The sequence below is a fragment of the Vitis vinifera genome, chromosome 14 (genome assembly GCF_030704535.1).
Source record: "Vitis vinifera cultivar Pinot Noir 40024 chromosome 14, ASM3070453v1".
In the NCBI taxonomy this organism is placed as follows: domain Eukaryota; kingdom Viridiplantae; phylum Streptophyta; class Magnoliopsida; order Vitales; family Vitaceae; genus Vitis; species Vitis vinifera.
Window position 1 is genome coordinate 10,251,150 of NC_081818.1, and position 14,673 is coordinate 10,265,822.

Here is a 14,673-nt window from a genome sequence, read left to right on the forward strand (position 1 = left end):
TGCCAAGTTACTTCCTATCCTTATTTAAAATTCTCGCTTCAGTGGCTGCAAAAATAGAGAGGTTGCAAAGGGATTTTTTATGGTCAGGGGTTGGGGAAGGCAAAAGGGATCATTTAGTGAGGTGGGATGTTGTGTGCAAACCGAAGACAATAGGGGGTTTGGGTTTGGGGAATATTTCTTGGAGGAATCTCGCTCTTCTAGGGAAATGGTTATGGAGGTATCCTAGAGAGGGATCAGCTCTTTGGCATTAGGTCATTTTAAGCATTTATGGTTCACACTCTAATGGTTGGGATGCTAACACTTTAGTCAGATGGTCACATCGCTGTCCTTGGAAAGTTATTGCTCTTTCAGGGGTTTTCTTTTATTACTCGGTATGTGGTAGGAAACGGGGAAAGAATTCGGTTCTGGGAAGATTTGTGGTGGGGGGACCAACCTTTGGGAACCCAATATCCAAGACTATTTAGAGTAGTCGTGGATAAAAACATTTCTATTTCTTCAGTTCTCGGTCCATCTCGGCCTTTCTTGTGGAATCTGAATTTCCGCCGTAACCTGTCAGATTCTGAGATTGAGGACTTAGAAGGCCTCATGCGGTCTCTTGATGATTTGTATCTCTCTCCTTCGGTCCCAGATGCCAGATTATGGCCATTATCCTTTTCAGGGCTTTTTTCAGTCAAATCCTTTTTTCTAGCATTATCTCAATCTTATGGATCTCCTCAGAACTTTCCTTCAAAGTTCGTGTGGAATTCTCAAGTTCCTTTCAAAGTGAAGTCCTTTGTCTGGTTAGTGGCACACAAGAAGGTAAATACTAATGATATGTTACAAGTGAGAAGACCCTACAAAGCCCTTAGTCCTGATATTTGTATCTTATGCATGAAACACGGGGAATCAGCAGATCATCTTTTTCTTCATTGTTCCTTGACGATTGGGTTGTGGCACAGGTTATTTCAGTTAGCTAAGATGGATTGGGTTCCCCCAAGGAGCATATATGACATGATGTCCATCAAATTTAAAGGCTTCGGTAATTCTAAGAGAGGGATAGTTTTGTGGCAAGCTGCGAGCATAGCTCTAATTCGGGTTGTGTGGTGGGAAAGAAACGCAAGGATTTTCGAGGATAAAGCAAGGAATTCAGAGTTCCTTTGGGACTCTATTGTTTTCCTTGCTTCCCTTTGGGCTTTCTGTTCCAAGGCATTTAAGGGGATTCCCCTTAATGTGATTCAACTGAATTGGATAGCGATGTGTACTCCATAGGGATTGGTCCTTAGTGGGAGTTCGTTTGTTTTATGTGTATTTTCCTGTAATTTAGTTGTCTTTGGTGGGAGGATTTCTCATCCTTCTTCTTGTACTTCTTTTTTATATTAATATATCTTTGTAGCGTTTCCAATAAAAAAAAAAAATAAACACCACTTTATCCATTTTAACCACTTCTCCCCAAACTCCATTTTTTCCATAATCGTAAGCAAGAACGGCCACACCACATGATCATAGGCTTTCTCAATATCCAACTTACATACAATCCCCCTTCCATTGCTTTTCAATATTGAGTCTATAACTTCATTCTCAATGAGCACTGCGTCCAAAATTTGCCTACCCTCCACAAAGGCATTTTGGGCTCACCTTAGCTAACATCCCCTTCATCCTATTGGCTAACACCTTGGCCAACCACTTGTACAACCCTCGTATCAAGCTTATTAGTCTAAAATCCCTCAAATCCTCTGCTCCCACTCTTTTCGGAATCAACACTAGAAAAGTGGCGTTTAAACCCCTCACAAAACAACCTGATTTGTGGAATTCCCTAAACAAATTCATCACCTCGCTCAACACAAACTCCCACGAAAATTGCCAAAAAAAGCCATGGAGAACCCATCTGAGCCTAGAGCCTTATCCCCATTGAAGCTCGAGAGCCCCAAACACCTCTTCTTATGAAAATGGCTTCTCCAGCCTTGCCACCTCTGTATCCTATAGTCTCGTAAAAGACAACCCATTAATATTAGGACCCCAAGTCACCCGAAGTAGAGAACAAAATCTAAAAGGCTCTACAAACTTTCTCCTTAATTGCATTGTCCTCTGTGATCCAAGACCCATTAATTTTGATTTTGGACAACTGGTTTCTCCTCCTGTGAGCATTGGTCTTTCTATGAAAGAAACTTGTGTTTCTATCCCCGTCTTTTAACCAAATCTCTCTCGATTTTTGCCTCCAAGACATTTCTTCCATAAGGACTCACTTTTTATAGAATTCTCTAACATCTTTCCTAGCCTCCTCCTCTTCCAAAGACAAAGGATGGGATATCTCCTCCTTATCCCAAAAATCCACCTGGCTCAAAGCTAGCTCTTTTTGAAGTTCCACCTTACCAAAAACTTCCTTATTCCAACATCTTAGGATAGGTTTCAAAGCTTTCAATTTCTCATGAAGGATGAAGCTAGCAAACCCTCTAAAGTTTCGTCCCTCCCACCACAATCTCAGCACAGTCTTAAAGCCCTCCTCCTTTAACCACGTGTTTTCAAACCTGAAAGATGAGGGACCTCTCCTCAACCACCCCCCACCACCCCCCCCCCCCCCCCCCCCCCTCCCCCCAAGAAGAATTGAGAAATGGTCTGAAACCGGCCTAGTGATAATAGAATAAATAGCTCCTAGAAAATGAAGTTCCTAATCTTTAGAAATAAGGAAGCGATCAATTCGTGATTTGTAGCAATTATTAAGACCACCGCTCCAAGTAAATAGACCTCCCTGCAATGGTAAATCCCTTAGCTCTAAATCCTCAATTACCTCTGAAAATCTTCTCATGGCTAAAGACAAATGACCTCCTTTGCTACGTTCAGATGGGAATCTAATCATATTGAAATTATCTACCACACACCAAAGGTCACTCCAAAAACCTCTAACGGCCCCTAACTCACTCCAGAAACCTTCCCTCTCCACCTTTAGCGTGGGACCATAAACCCTTGTAAAACTCCAGCAAAAGTCATCCTCATAGTTCTTGAAATGACAAGACATTGAAAAACTCCTTTCCTCCAACTCCATCAGCTGCAGCACCCATTGTCCCAAAACACCACAACCCCTCTCGTTGCCCCTTTTGAGTTCACAGGGCCCCACTCTAGAAATCTACCCACCCCTAAGCTTCACACAATCCCACTAGTCTTTTCCTAGACTTTAGTTTTCTGCAAACAGACTAAAATCTGCCTTCTGAGATTTAATAACAACCTTTATTAACTTTCTTTTGTCTCTATCATTTACCCCTCTTACATTCCACGACAGAACACGAAGCTTCATTTAACTTCAGTTGGATCCCCCCGAGCCCCCCTAGATCCACAGTAATTCACCGCAATCTCCAGTTTCTTCAATATGCAACCTCTTCTTAGATGCTGCCTCTCGACTTTCTCAGCCTCTGGCGTCTTGATGACCTTGATGTGGTCGTCCATGGAGATCATTCACATAGATTCCTAATCCATAAGTGCGCACATACTCACATTTATCTTCACCCATGACTTGGGTGAATATATTATTTTGAATAGTATTGTTTGATTGTGCATCCCCTTGATGATGGCTAAGTTGGTTCTCCATCTTTCTTTGTGAGTCAAAATTAAGTTAACAATTGCAAAGTGAACAAAATGCTAATCTAATATGTAATCAATGATCAAAATGTAAACTTGGAAAGTTCAACTTACACTTGCAGCTGATGATGCATCATCCACAAGCTGCCCATTTTTCCTAGTATGTGTTAACTTAAACATGTTTATGCGATCTATCTCTTCTCCTTCTGGGTTTTCTGTTTGCTGTGGCCATGTAAATGTAATTTAATTAATATATGAGAGTATAATATGATATAGAACTTTAGATAAGTACAAAAATGTACCAGCTTCTAACAGATTTGAGCAAAACTTTTTGTTCCATCTGTATGACGACTTATTACTTGCTTCTTGTGCATAGCAGCATTTCTTTTACTGCAAGCCTATACCTCAATAGGAGAAATATAATAGCCAAAAAACAATTCAGAGTATGAAATATAACTAAATGAGTATGTAACAATTTCAATGTTTCTAACTTTCTAAATACCTAAATATTTTTTTATCCCTACCTTCCCTTCTTTTGATCCCCAAAATTCTACAAGCCACATCCACTGAGCTGAATCAAGCCTAGAAGGAACATGAGATAAGCGCTCCTCGTCTGTTTCATAGATGTCATAGTGTTTCTTCTTGAGTGTGACTTTCCATGCTCTCCAAGCAGTGGACAACTTTAACATGATCCATTTTTGGCAAATATTTTCAGCAATATTAAAGCACTTCTGCAAAAGAAAACATCATGCAAATACTATAAGAATTCACAAACACAGTTGATCATTTTGTTAGACAACCAATTTTCCTAAAGGCTCAAGCTTGCAGGATTTGGGTTCACGGTGTATATCCACTCCAACAACCTCCCTCACATGCCACCCAATACCCACATGTGAAGAGACCCAGACACACACAGGCCCGCACATAAATAAACCACAAATAGCCTCCTTAGGGCTTAATAAAGTGGGAAACAAAAATGTGGTGAGGTTCAAATTTGACCTCCCATTAAATGAGGCTCTAAACCATGTTGGGCAAACAATTCTCCTAAAAGCTCAACCTTGTAGGATTTGAGTCCACAATATATATCATGCACTCCAACACATTTCAAAACTTCACTCCAACAAAAGATAACTAGAACAAAAATGCACTAAAATTATTTGATAAAGCACTACACAAAAATAACCACCAAAAATTCAACACTCAAAATTTTGGCTGTTATTTTTATCTTTAATGAAATTTACAAATACCTTTATGACTTGGAACATTTTCGTCTTCTCCTCCTGCAGCACCTCCTTCCAACTGCTGTAATTGAGGGGTGCTAGTTGCCCATCATGTGCCATGATTCCTAGATAGCTTGATAGTTTCTTTCCATTATCTCCTATTGCCTGCCCATACATGTTAAAATTGACAGGCAAGTGCTCACACTGTGAGGTTAGGAACTTCAGCTTGGTTGGGCCATAAACCTTCCTAGATGTTCTTGAAAAGGCTATATAGAAAAAAAGAGCAAATAGTAGATGAACTTGAATTTTCTTATCATAGATCTATTAAACAAAATTAAGTGCCATTTGATCAGTGTCTCACCTATATTAGTAATGTTGATGCACCCTGTGGCTGGGATGATTGTACCTGTGGTTGGGTGCTCATGGTGTTGAGCTGAGGCAATGACAGCAATGGTACTGGCAACAGTTGCAACAAGAGAGGAGCTATGGCAAATTGATAGAGAGAATTGCAGGGCAAAAATGTCAATGGTAGTGATGGATGTATTTGCTGCAAGCCCTAGCTAAGAATGGTGAAAAGGTGAAAAAGGGGAGAGTGATTCATGGGCACAGCCAATAATACTATGGAGCAGAAATCCTAGAGTTGCTGTAGTAGAAGCTAACAATGTCACCCCAGTGATGATGGTGGCAAGAAGAGAGAGGAAAGAAATCGGTTTGGTGAAAACCCTAACTTAAAAAGGGGAAAAATGAGAAAACAAAAGGCTTTACAGGTGGATCCAATGGAACTACAGAGAAAAAACCTGAGCAAATTTTAGTGGTGTAAGGCAGCAAAGTGTTGGTGGTGATGGCATCAAGAGATGAGAGAAAATGGGTGGATTTGGTGGAAACCCTAATTGAAAGAACTGAATTATAAGAAAATGAGAAAATCATTTCCAGGCGTACCCACAAGGGGTTGGCAAAGTTAATAGGCTTTTTGTGGAGATTGCTAAATAGCTGCCACAAAAAGAATTTTTTGTTGCCACCCACCAACTGCCACCATAGAAAGGCTTACCAATCTGCATTTAAATGGCCCTTTTCATGGGGGCATTAGGTTACTACCAGACTTCTTGTTTACACTGCAACCACACACTACCACTGAAACACTCAAAATCCCCATGGAAATTTCTCAAGAACTAGTCTCAAAATACAAATTAGGAATTTCATGGTGGCTACTTGGTGGCTGCCATGAAAGGGATATTTTAGTAGCCGAATCTCCTGGCCCCCATAAAAGGTTTGTCATTGTAGCTTAGTTTTCTTGTAGTGATGACTTCCTCATTTTAAAAAAAAAAATGCATTTTTCTTGTTTTTGGGTTTTCATAGTAGTTTAGATACCGATAAATATATTTTAAGCATTCTAGTATCTGCCAAGGAAAATGTTTAGGAAGTGCACCAATATTAGTATGATTGGTAATAAAAAAAATTACTTGCCATGAAGACCACTTTTTCTTCTACTACTTTTAGTTAAGTAAGAATCTAGGTCCCCCATGAAAAGTAGCGCAACTATGTCCAATGAGCCTCCAAGTTCAGCATCTATATCCTTTACATGGAAATTATGATTTGATAGTCTAATTATATTTTTGCTACAATTGGACAACTACTAACATAACCTTATCGATATTTAATCCCTAATTGATAAGGTTATTTTACTAGGAAGATTTTCCCTAGTAAGTACCCAAAGAAAAGACTTGGCTTAGGAGTATCTAATTCATTGTGAGATGTCAAGTTGAATTATAGAATTTCTCTATTTAGTCAAGTTGATGTTTGACTGAAAACCTTTGGATGAGGACACACATCATGTCATTATCAAAGGCTGTTTTATGTAATAGAGGTTTCTTTAATAAACTCTTGTAATTGATTAGTCATTTATCTCTCAATTTCTATCTTCTATTCCATGTCTTATCTTTCTTACTAGAATCTTTCTTATGCTTAAATTTCAATTGGTTCTTGTATTCATTTATTATGCTCAAGAATTGACCTCTTCAGTTTAATTTACTAATAGTTCAACTTAAAATGTTTCCTTTGTGTAGAAATATTTACTTCTGTTCATTTTTACCCATATCATCACTTCTTTTTACTCAATAGAGTTCAATCTGAAAAGCCATTGCAGTATTTTTAGCACGTCTGATTTTAATCCACCTTGGCATTTAAGTTAATAGAATTCCAAAGTAGTATTTTTGGCATTTCTTATTCTAATCTACCTTGGGAGTTAGGTTCATAGGCTTCATCCCAGGTCCCAGCTAAATTGATGCCATATAAGGACTCTTATAATCTATTTTCCATATTATGATTCTCATACTCTATTCCCTTTTTGGTGGTAAATAGCAACTCATTGTGCATAATCATTGTCAAGGAAATAGATCTAGTGAAAAAAGAAAAAAAAAACTTCCTTTCCTAGCTCTATAAAGCAATTCCGATTTCAGCAGTAAATAGATTTTCTTATTATATTTTTGATAAAATGGGAAAACAATTTACATGTCCTTCTTATGACAGAATTGACATTGATGGTAAAAAAAAGGTCAGCAAGAAACCCCTACCCTTTATATATATATATATATAAGGCCACCTTGACGGTTTAAAACCATCAAGAAATATTTATTTTTAATTTTTATTATTATTTATTTATTTGTTAACCAGGCCATTGGAAGTGTTGCTTGTCATTTTGACCATGTGCCAGTTAAGTCCATATAATGCTACTGATTGAGCAGTCTTAATCACAAAGTACTAATGCAATATTTTGATTGAGCCAAACAAATTAAACAATACAAAGATCAGCATGCAATTATTCAATCCTAGCATTCCAAAATTTTGCATAACATTGCTATCTATTCAAAGTACCTTAACATCACTTCAGTTTGTTTTCAGGATATTGTTAATAAAATCTGCAGTTTTGACAAATTCCTTCTTCTCAGAGGATCCTCTGATCTTCATAGCAGGTGACTCAATGCTGATGTGAACATGCAAAAGGGCACCTTTTTTTTTACCTATGTGATTTTCTATTGGCATAAAGCATAATAAAAGTGGGAGAAAATGAGAGAATGGAATGTAAATGATAACAACACTAAAACACTGATATCAGTTGTGATTGAGTAGCTCAATTTTAGTTTGTGGATATTCAGGTTTACATGGAATTAAGACAAACCCCATAAGTTCCCAACTTGTCATATAGAGTAAGATTTATAAGAATACCCCCAAACCGCTCCAGAAGGGATGATTAGAAAGAAAATCAGCAAGTCCCTCTTTGTGAAAAATTAAAATAAATGTTGCATCATTATGATAGACTAAGTGTGTAGTTAATAAATCGATACCTTGCATCTTGCTTAGCTAGGATAATTTAGTATTTTCTATGTAAATCTTTTGGGTGATATTAAGCTCATCGTTTCTCTCTCTACACTCGGTGCATTTTTATCATTATTTTTAAAAATATATGTGAATGTGCAAAAATGCTTTGGTTTTCATCTTCTTCACACTCACTCATCCAAACTCTAAACCTAACCCTAATTCTTTTACTCCTTTCTTGTTCCTTTCCTCCCCATTCCTTCCTTTCATTTCCCTTTACTTCCCTTCTTCTTCAAAGTTTTAAGACGATGGAGAAGGTTAACATTAGGGTTTGGATAGGTGGATGTTAAGAAGACGGAGAAAAAGACGACAATTTCACCCTTTCACATGTATTTTTTATTTAAAATAAAAAAAGAAAAATGAGGTGGTTGTAGAGAGATAAAAGGTTGGTATTTATGACATCGACTAGTTTTTAAAACATAGAATCAAAAGACTTCCTTTTACAATGCTTAAGCCTATGAGTCTGTACCCACAAGATAGGTTCATGTGTCCTTAAATGCCTTAACCTCTTTCATGATAAGAAGAGCCTTATGTTGGGAATCCGTGGATATTTCCATTCCCAACCTTGGATCCCTTAGGGTGCATGCTACTAGTCTTAGGGCTCTCTAGATCTAATCTCATTAGAAAACCATGATAATAAAAATCATCAATAATATAAAATTAGAGAAAATAGAGATCATGACTAAGATCTAAATGTTTTCATATTAATTGTACTAAGTGGAGGTGTTCTAAAAATGGAATGAATCTAAAAAAACAATAGCCTTTCCACCCAATGGTTTCTTTTTAGATCCTGGCATGAAAGAGTGGAATCCTCTAGAAGGTTTGGTGGCTAGGGTTCTCATTTCTTTGGAAAATGAAAGACTTAATGGCAAAAGTCAAAAACTATAATCTTTAAAGGGGTTTTATATAAGTTTCTCGTGAGTGTAAGTGACTTGAGTCTATTATGGGCTTCATTCACTTAAATTAGCTCACTTGGGTCCCAATCAATTAATCAGCCCAATTGGGCTCCAATTAATCAATTAACTCAATCTAAAGGGATCATTCATAAGTTATTGTGCAACCTTGCATATTTACTAAAACATCTTTGTGCACATAAGTAAATAAAGAACTCAATTAACCCTCATAAACCATGTCACCGTGTAAACTAAGCTTGAATAGGACCATTGGGACCCATAAGAAATATTGACTCTCAAAATCCAGTTCTAAAGCTGACTTAACATCCCATTATAAAGAGTCAACTGCACTCTAGTATTTCATATATGTTACAACAAGATATAAGAACTTAGGACCGTGACTTGTTATTTACTGCATGCAGACTCCCTCATGAACTGGTGTTCGTAAACCAATAAGGTATATGTTATCAATCTCTCAAGATTACCTATCTAATTCTTGAGTTAAAAATCTTCTTATTATGTGATCAACTCACATACTCTACTTCACAAAAAGTATATGTCAAATTTAACTATAAGAATTATTATGACTACAAATTTCATAATCACATATCCTTAGGATCACTCAAGAGGACGTGTTGTCTCAAACCCATGAGATATCATGGTGTCTTCATCGAGAATACCTATTGCCACCAACCTCCATCAACTATGACTACCTTAGGGTCACCCCTGTAAGTTAAAGTCCTTGCAAACTTTAATAGAAGCATGGTATCCTCTCAAAGTTGAGAGTCCATATAGTATAGTAGCTTGATGGGCTCATGAATACCCAGTAGCCAATGTTATAACTCATTATAAGTCCTATCTAGTATGTAATTATACACACTAGTGCACTCACCCTGAAAACCTTATCTTGATGACTAAGACTAGTCATCCCTCCAATTAGGGGATAGTGTGCTACAACCTTAAATTGATTACTTAAGTCTATGAACAAATCATTTACTTGCAAAGAACTCATAACTTGGATCTTTTGTGCTACTCTTAATGTACTCAAGTTATGTACAATATAAAAGATGTTATGTTTGAATGCTTAACATAATATATAAATATAGGATTGTAAAAAGAGAACCAGAATCATAATAAAAATATTAATGAATTCCATTTTATTGTTACATCATATCATGCTTTTAAGGACTTTATCCTAATACACTATTTTGTGTCATATTGGCTATAGAAAACCCATGATAACTGTTTTGTCTACTATAATGGATTAAAAAGAAAAAGGTAATCAATTCTAGTTTTCTTGATTGATTTTTAAATCTAGAGTCTAATTTTAAGGATTTTTGTCATAAAAAGAAAAATGTAAATATTTATAATGTCTTTCTCAATGGGGAGCATCATGAGAAAGTTTTGTTGAAGCAACTTGTTCATTTTAAAGATCATAAAGCACCAAAGTTAGTTTGCTAGCTTCGAAAGTCTTTCTATGATAAACTAGCACCTAAAGCATTGTTTAGAAAGTTGTACGATGCTTTCGTCACTTTTGGCTTTCACTTTGCAAAATCTTATATAACTTTTTATTCAAATTACTTCTCAACATTGTACCATTGTTTGGTACATGTTGATGATATACTTGTTATAGGAAGTAATAGTGAGATAATTCAGACACTCAAAACACAATTGAATCATAGGATTGCTTTGAAGGTCTTCATGAGATTGATTATTTCTTAAGAATTTAAGTGAAACATATTCTTGATGGGATTCGCTTGTCACAAACAAAGTGCATCATTGATCTTATGCACAAAGCCAAAATGTAGTATGCTTATGGTGTTAGTGCTCTTATGACCAATGGTCAATGACTTAGGACTAATGGCAATGATCATGTGGAGAGTGCTAAGCTATATAGAAGCATAATGGGAGCACTATAATATATGACAATTTCTTGTCTAGAAATTGACTATAGTGTGGCAAAAGTTTGTCAATTTCCATAAGACCCTCTTGAAGCCGATTGGAAGATAATAAAGAGAATTTTAAGGTACTTGGAAGGAGCTTTAGAGTATGGGTTGCATCTCAAGAAATCTTCAACTCAGGATTTGGATCTAGTTGCTTGTTGTGATGCAAACTAAGTATTAGATCCAAATGATAGGAGAACTACTTGTGGTTCATGTATGTATTTGCGACCAAATCTAATCTCTTAATACTCATAAAAGCTACACACAATTTCTAGATCCTCTATAAAATTAAAGTATAGGATTTTGGCAAAGTTAGTGGTAGAAATCTTTTGGTTACACTCCTTACTTGGTCGACTAAAAAAGGGTTTCTCAAAGGTTTCTATCACTTAGCATGATAACTTGAACACAATGATGATTCTAGCCAATCTAATTATTCATGGTAAAACAAAACATATAGAGCTTAATGTGTAGTTGCCAAGTAAAAAGTTTTGTACAAGAAGATAAAAGTTTGACATGCACCATATGTTGATCAAGTTGCAGATGCCTTCACCAAAGCTATCTTAAAGCTCACAATTTTTATTAATGAGAAACAAACTTAGAGTAGAAGATCTAGCTACTCTAAGTTTGAGGAGAGCTATTAAGAGCAATGATCAATTAGCTTGATTAGGATCTATTTACTACAATTAATTAGAATGTGTTGGAATGCAGTTTACACATGCCATTGCCATAATGGTTCTATTATTAGTTAGTTAGGAATCTATTCAGTAATAGCTCTATATTTTAAGCTTATTTGTATAGCTCTCGATCAAGAAATAATACAAATTTTAGAATCAATTTTTCTTTCTTTAGTTTTTAAGACCCGTCAAGATGGATGGACCATCTCTTATTTGAGAAGTTATAACTTGTAAACATAGTTGGGCATCAACCTCCAACTTATAGGAGGTAAGGGAATATGGTTAGAAATGAGAGTATTATGGATTTGGAAATATTGCTCACATTTGCATGTTGAAAAAAAAAAAGCTTCAATGTCTTTTGTAGTAAAGTCCCTAATAAACTAGGTTATTACTAATTACCATTGTAATGTAGGGGCATTGCATTTTCGCTAATCTATTAAGAGTTTTGACTTGTTATCAACTCTTATTTGAACTTTCTAAATATTTCTATCCTTATGGCTTTTATTTTCTTGTTTGTGCTAATTTTGAACAAATTACTTTAGGCTATGTTTGGTTCTCTAAAAATTTGAGGGAAAATGCAATGGAAAGAAAATAGAGAGGAAAAGTAAAAAAGAAAGAAAGTGAAATAAAAAATAAATTTAAAATCGATAATTTTTTTTTTTATATATACTACTTCAAAATTATTTCACTTATTTTAAGTTTTTCATATAAATATTAAATGATTCAAAAAGCAATAAGTTTCTAACTAATTGTAATTATATTTTATTTCTTTTTATATTTTTATGATATCGAAACATGAGAAAATCATTTTATTTAAAATTTTATTTTCTTTACACGATACTTTCTAAAAACCAAACATGACCTTTAAGAAATAAAAATGACAACTATTTTGAGTTTGTCTCTGTTTGCTTCTCAAGCTAAAATGAATTTATAAAAGAAACAAGCCACTAGTATAATGTTCAATCATCTCCAAAGGGATTGAGACTCTAAATCTTAAGAATTTGATTATAATTAATGAAAACATAAAGGTTGACTAATTAAAAAGAAGATAAAGCATCTATTATGATAAATATGTGTAAGTGAACAAGGATTGTGTTGTAGGATAAGAAAAATAGAGAATTAACAAATGATAGAAAGTCATAGGGATATATTCATGTTTAAGTTCAGATTCAAACATTGAATAAGATAGGTCTCAAACATAAACTCAATTGTACTTTCAAAATTATGAATCTTTATTGAGTTAAAACCCTAGATTATCTCTAGATCTACTCAAGTAATCTGCACACTTAACTAATCTAAATAACTCATAATGAATCTAACATGAGAGAAAACATTCAATGTGTTTATAAAGCATCACTTTTGTCCGATTCAAGAGAGATTTCAAGATATCTTTGTTCATGGATGGGAGAATCACAAATCTTAGACTAGGAATTGAACTCTACATGAGAATCAATGCATTGTAGCATTAATCTTCACCTAAAGCAATCCTCTTCCAAATGAGAAAGAGTTTAACAACTAAGCATGATGAAAATTACCTTCATCAAAATAATACAATATATGTATGTATGTATGTATGTATGTATGTATGGAGAGAGAGAAGGAGAGAAAGAGAGAGAGAGAACAAGAGGGAAAATTTCAACATTTTAAATCTAATCTAATCTCCAAAGTGCCAAAAAGCCCCCTAACAACTAACATCTAATCTATTTATAGTGTATCGCGAGCCAAATGACAAAATCTACTAGTTCTATATCCTCTAAAAGAATTTAAAAGCATCTCATAACAAAATCAAAATTAGTTAATTACAATCTTAAAGAACAAAAGTGTGGTTCAAAAGGGTGAAATGGCAAAACACCATCTAGTATCAAAACTCCAATGCCACATTCAATAAAATTGACAAAAGGTGATAGCAGGCTTGCAATGACAACTTTTACTTCAATGTTGAAATGTATTTGACACATGGCTACAATATTGATCCTAGTATCTATTCATTTATCGACTAAATTTGATGGATGTTCCTATGTCAATTGGAGAAAAGCTTCAAAACTCCATCCTTCTACCATAAATTAATACCTTAAGATGTGTATTGATTAGATTTTGATACCTTCTATTATTATTTTTTTTTATTGGAACACCTTCTATTATTGATTCCATGATACGTTATTGCGTTGATTCTAGTGTTGCAATAAGCCTTGCATTTCAACACTAGATGCAATTTTTCCTTTCTCACACTTTATTATGTTGTATTTCCATCTTATCCGTCCCTTGCTTCCTTTCTTGATTAAAGATATGACTTTCTTTCCTGATTTTCTACATAAAATTAACAATTCCATCAATTTATCGCCAAAAAAAAAGTATTAGCATTAATATATGTTTAAGTATAATGATTTATACATTTTTTTTCTTTCATTAAACTGTTCTTTAAGCTCTTTGAAAGCCATGATTTACATACAAATCACATTTGACATAAAATCTCCTTCAAACCACAAGTGTAATTTTCCAAATGCTCAAGTTATAGCTCCATGCTTGGCTTTGATACCATATAAGTTACAACCATCATTAAAAAAAAAAAAAAAAACAAAAAACCAAAATGGTGCTTACAATTTCGGTACTCTAAAGGACTACACCTCCACCTCTCACAATGGTTGAAAATGAAATTCAAGCCATCTTGCAATATTGATTAATCAAATTAAATAATAGCTATAATTTAAAATATTTCCACCAAACTAGGATTGAGACTTTGTTTAATTTGTTTTTAAGATAAGAGTCTTGAAGATTTTATGAGAAAATTGGGTTTTGAGTAATATAACAAAGTTGTAGTTTGAAAGAGAAAACAGAAAGGAGGAAAAAGAAAAGAGAGAGAGAGAAAAAAAAAAAACTTCTTCTTTCATTAAAATAAAAGTAAAAGATTGTTTTAGAAAAAATGGTTAAATGAGTGTTTGATAAAACTTAATGATTTAAATTGATTTTAAGTGTTAAAGTTGTTTGATAAAATTAATTTATAATTTATTCTAAATTATCAATT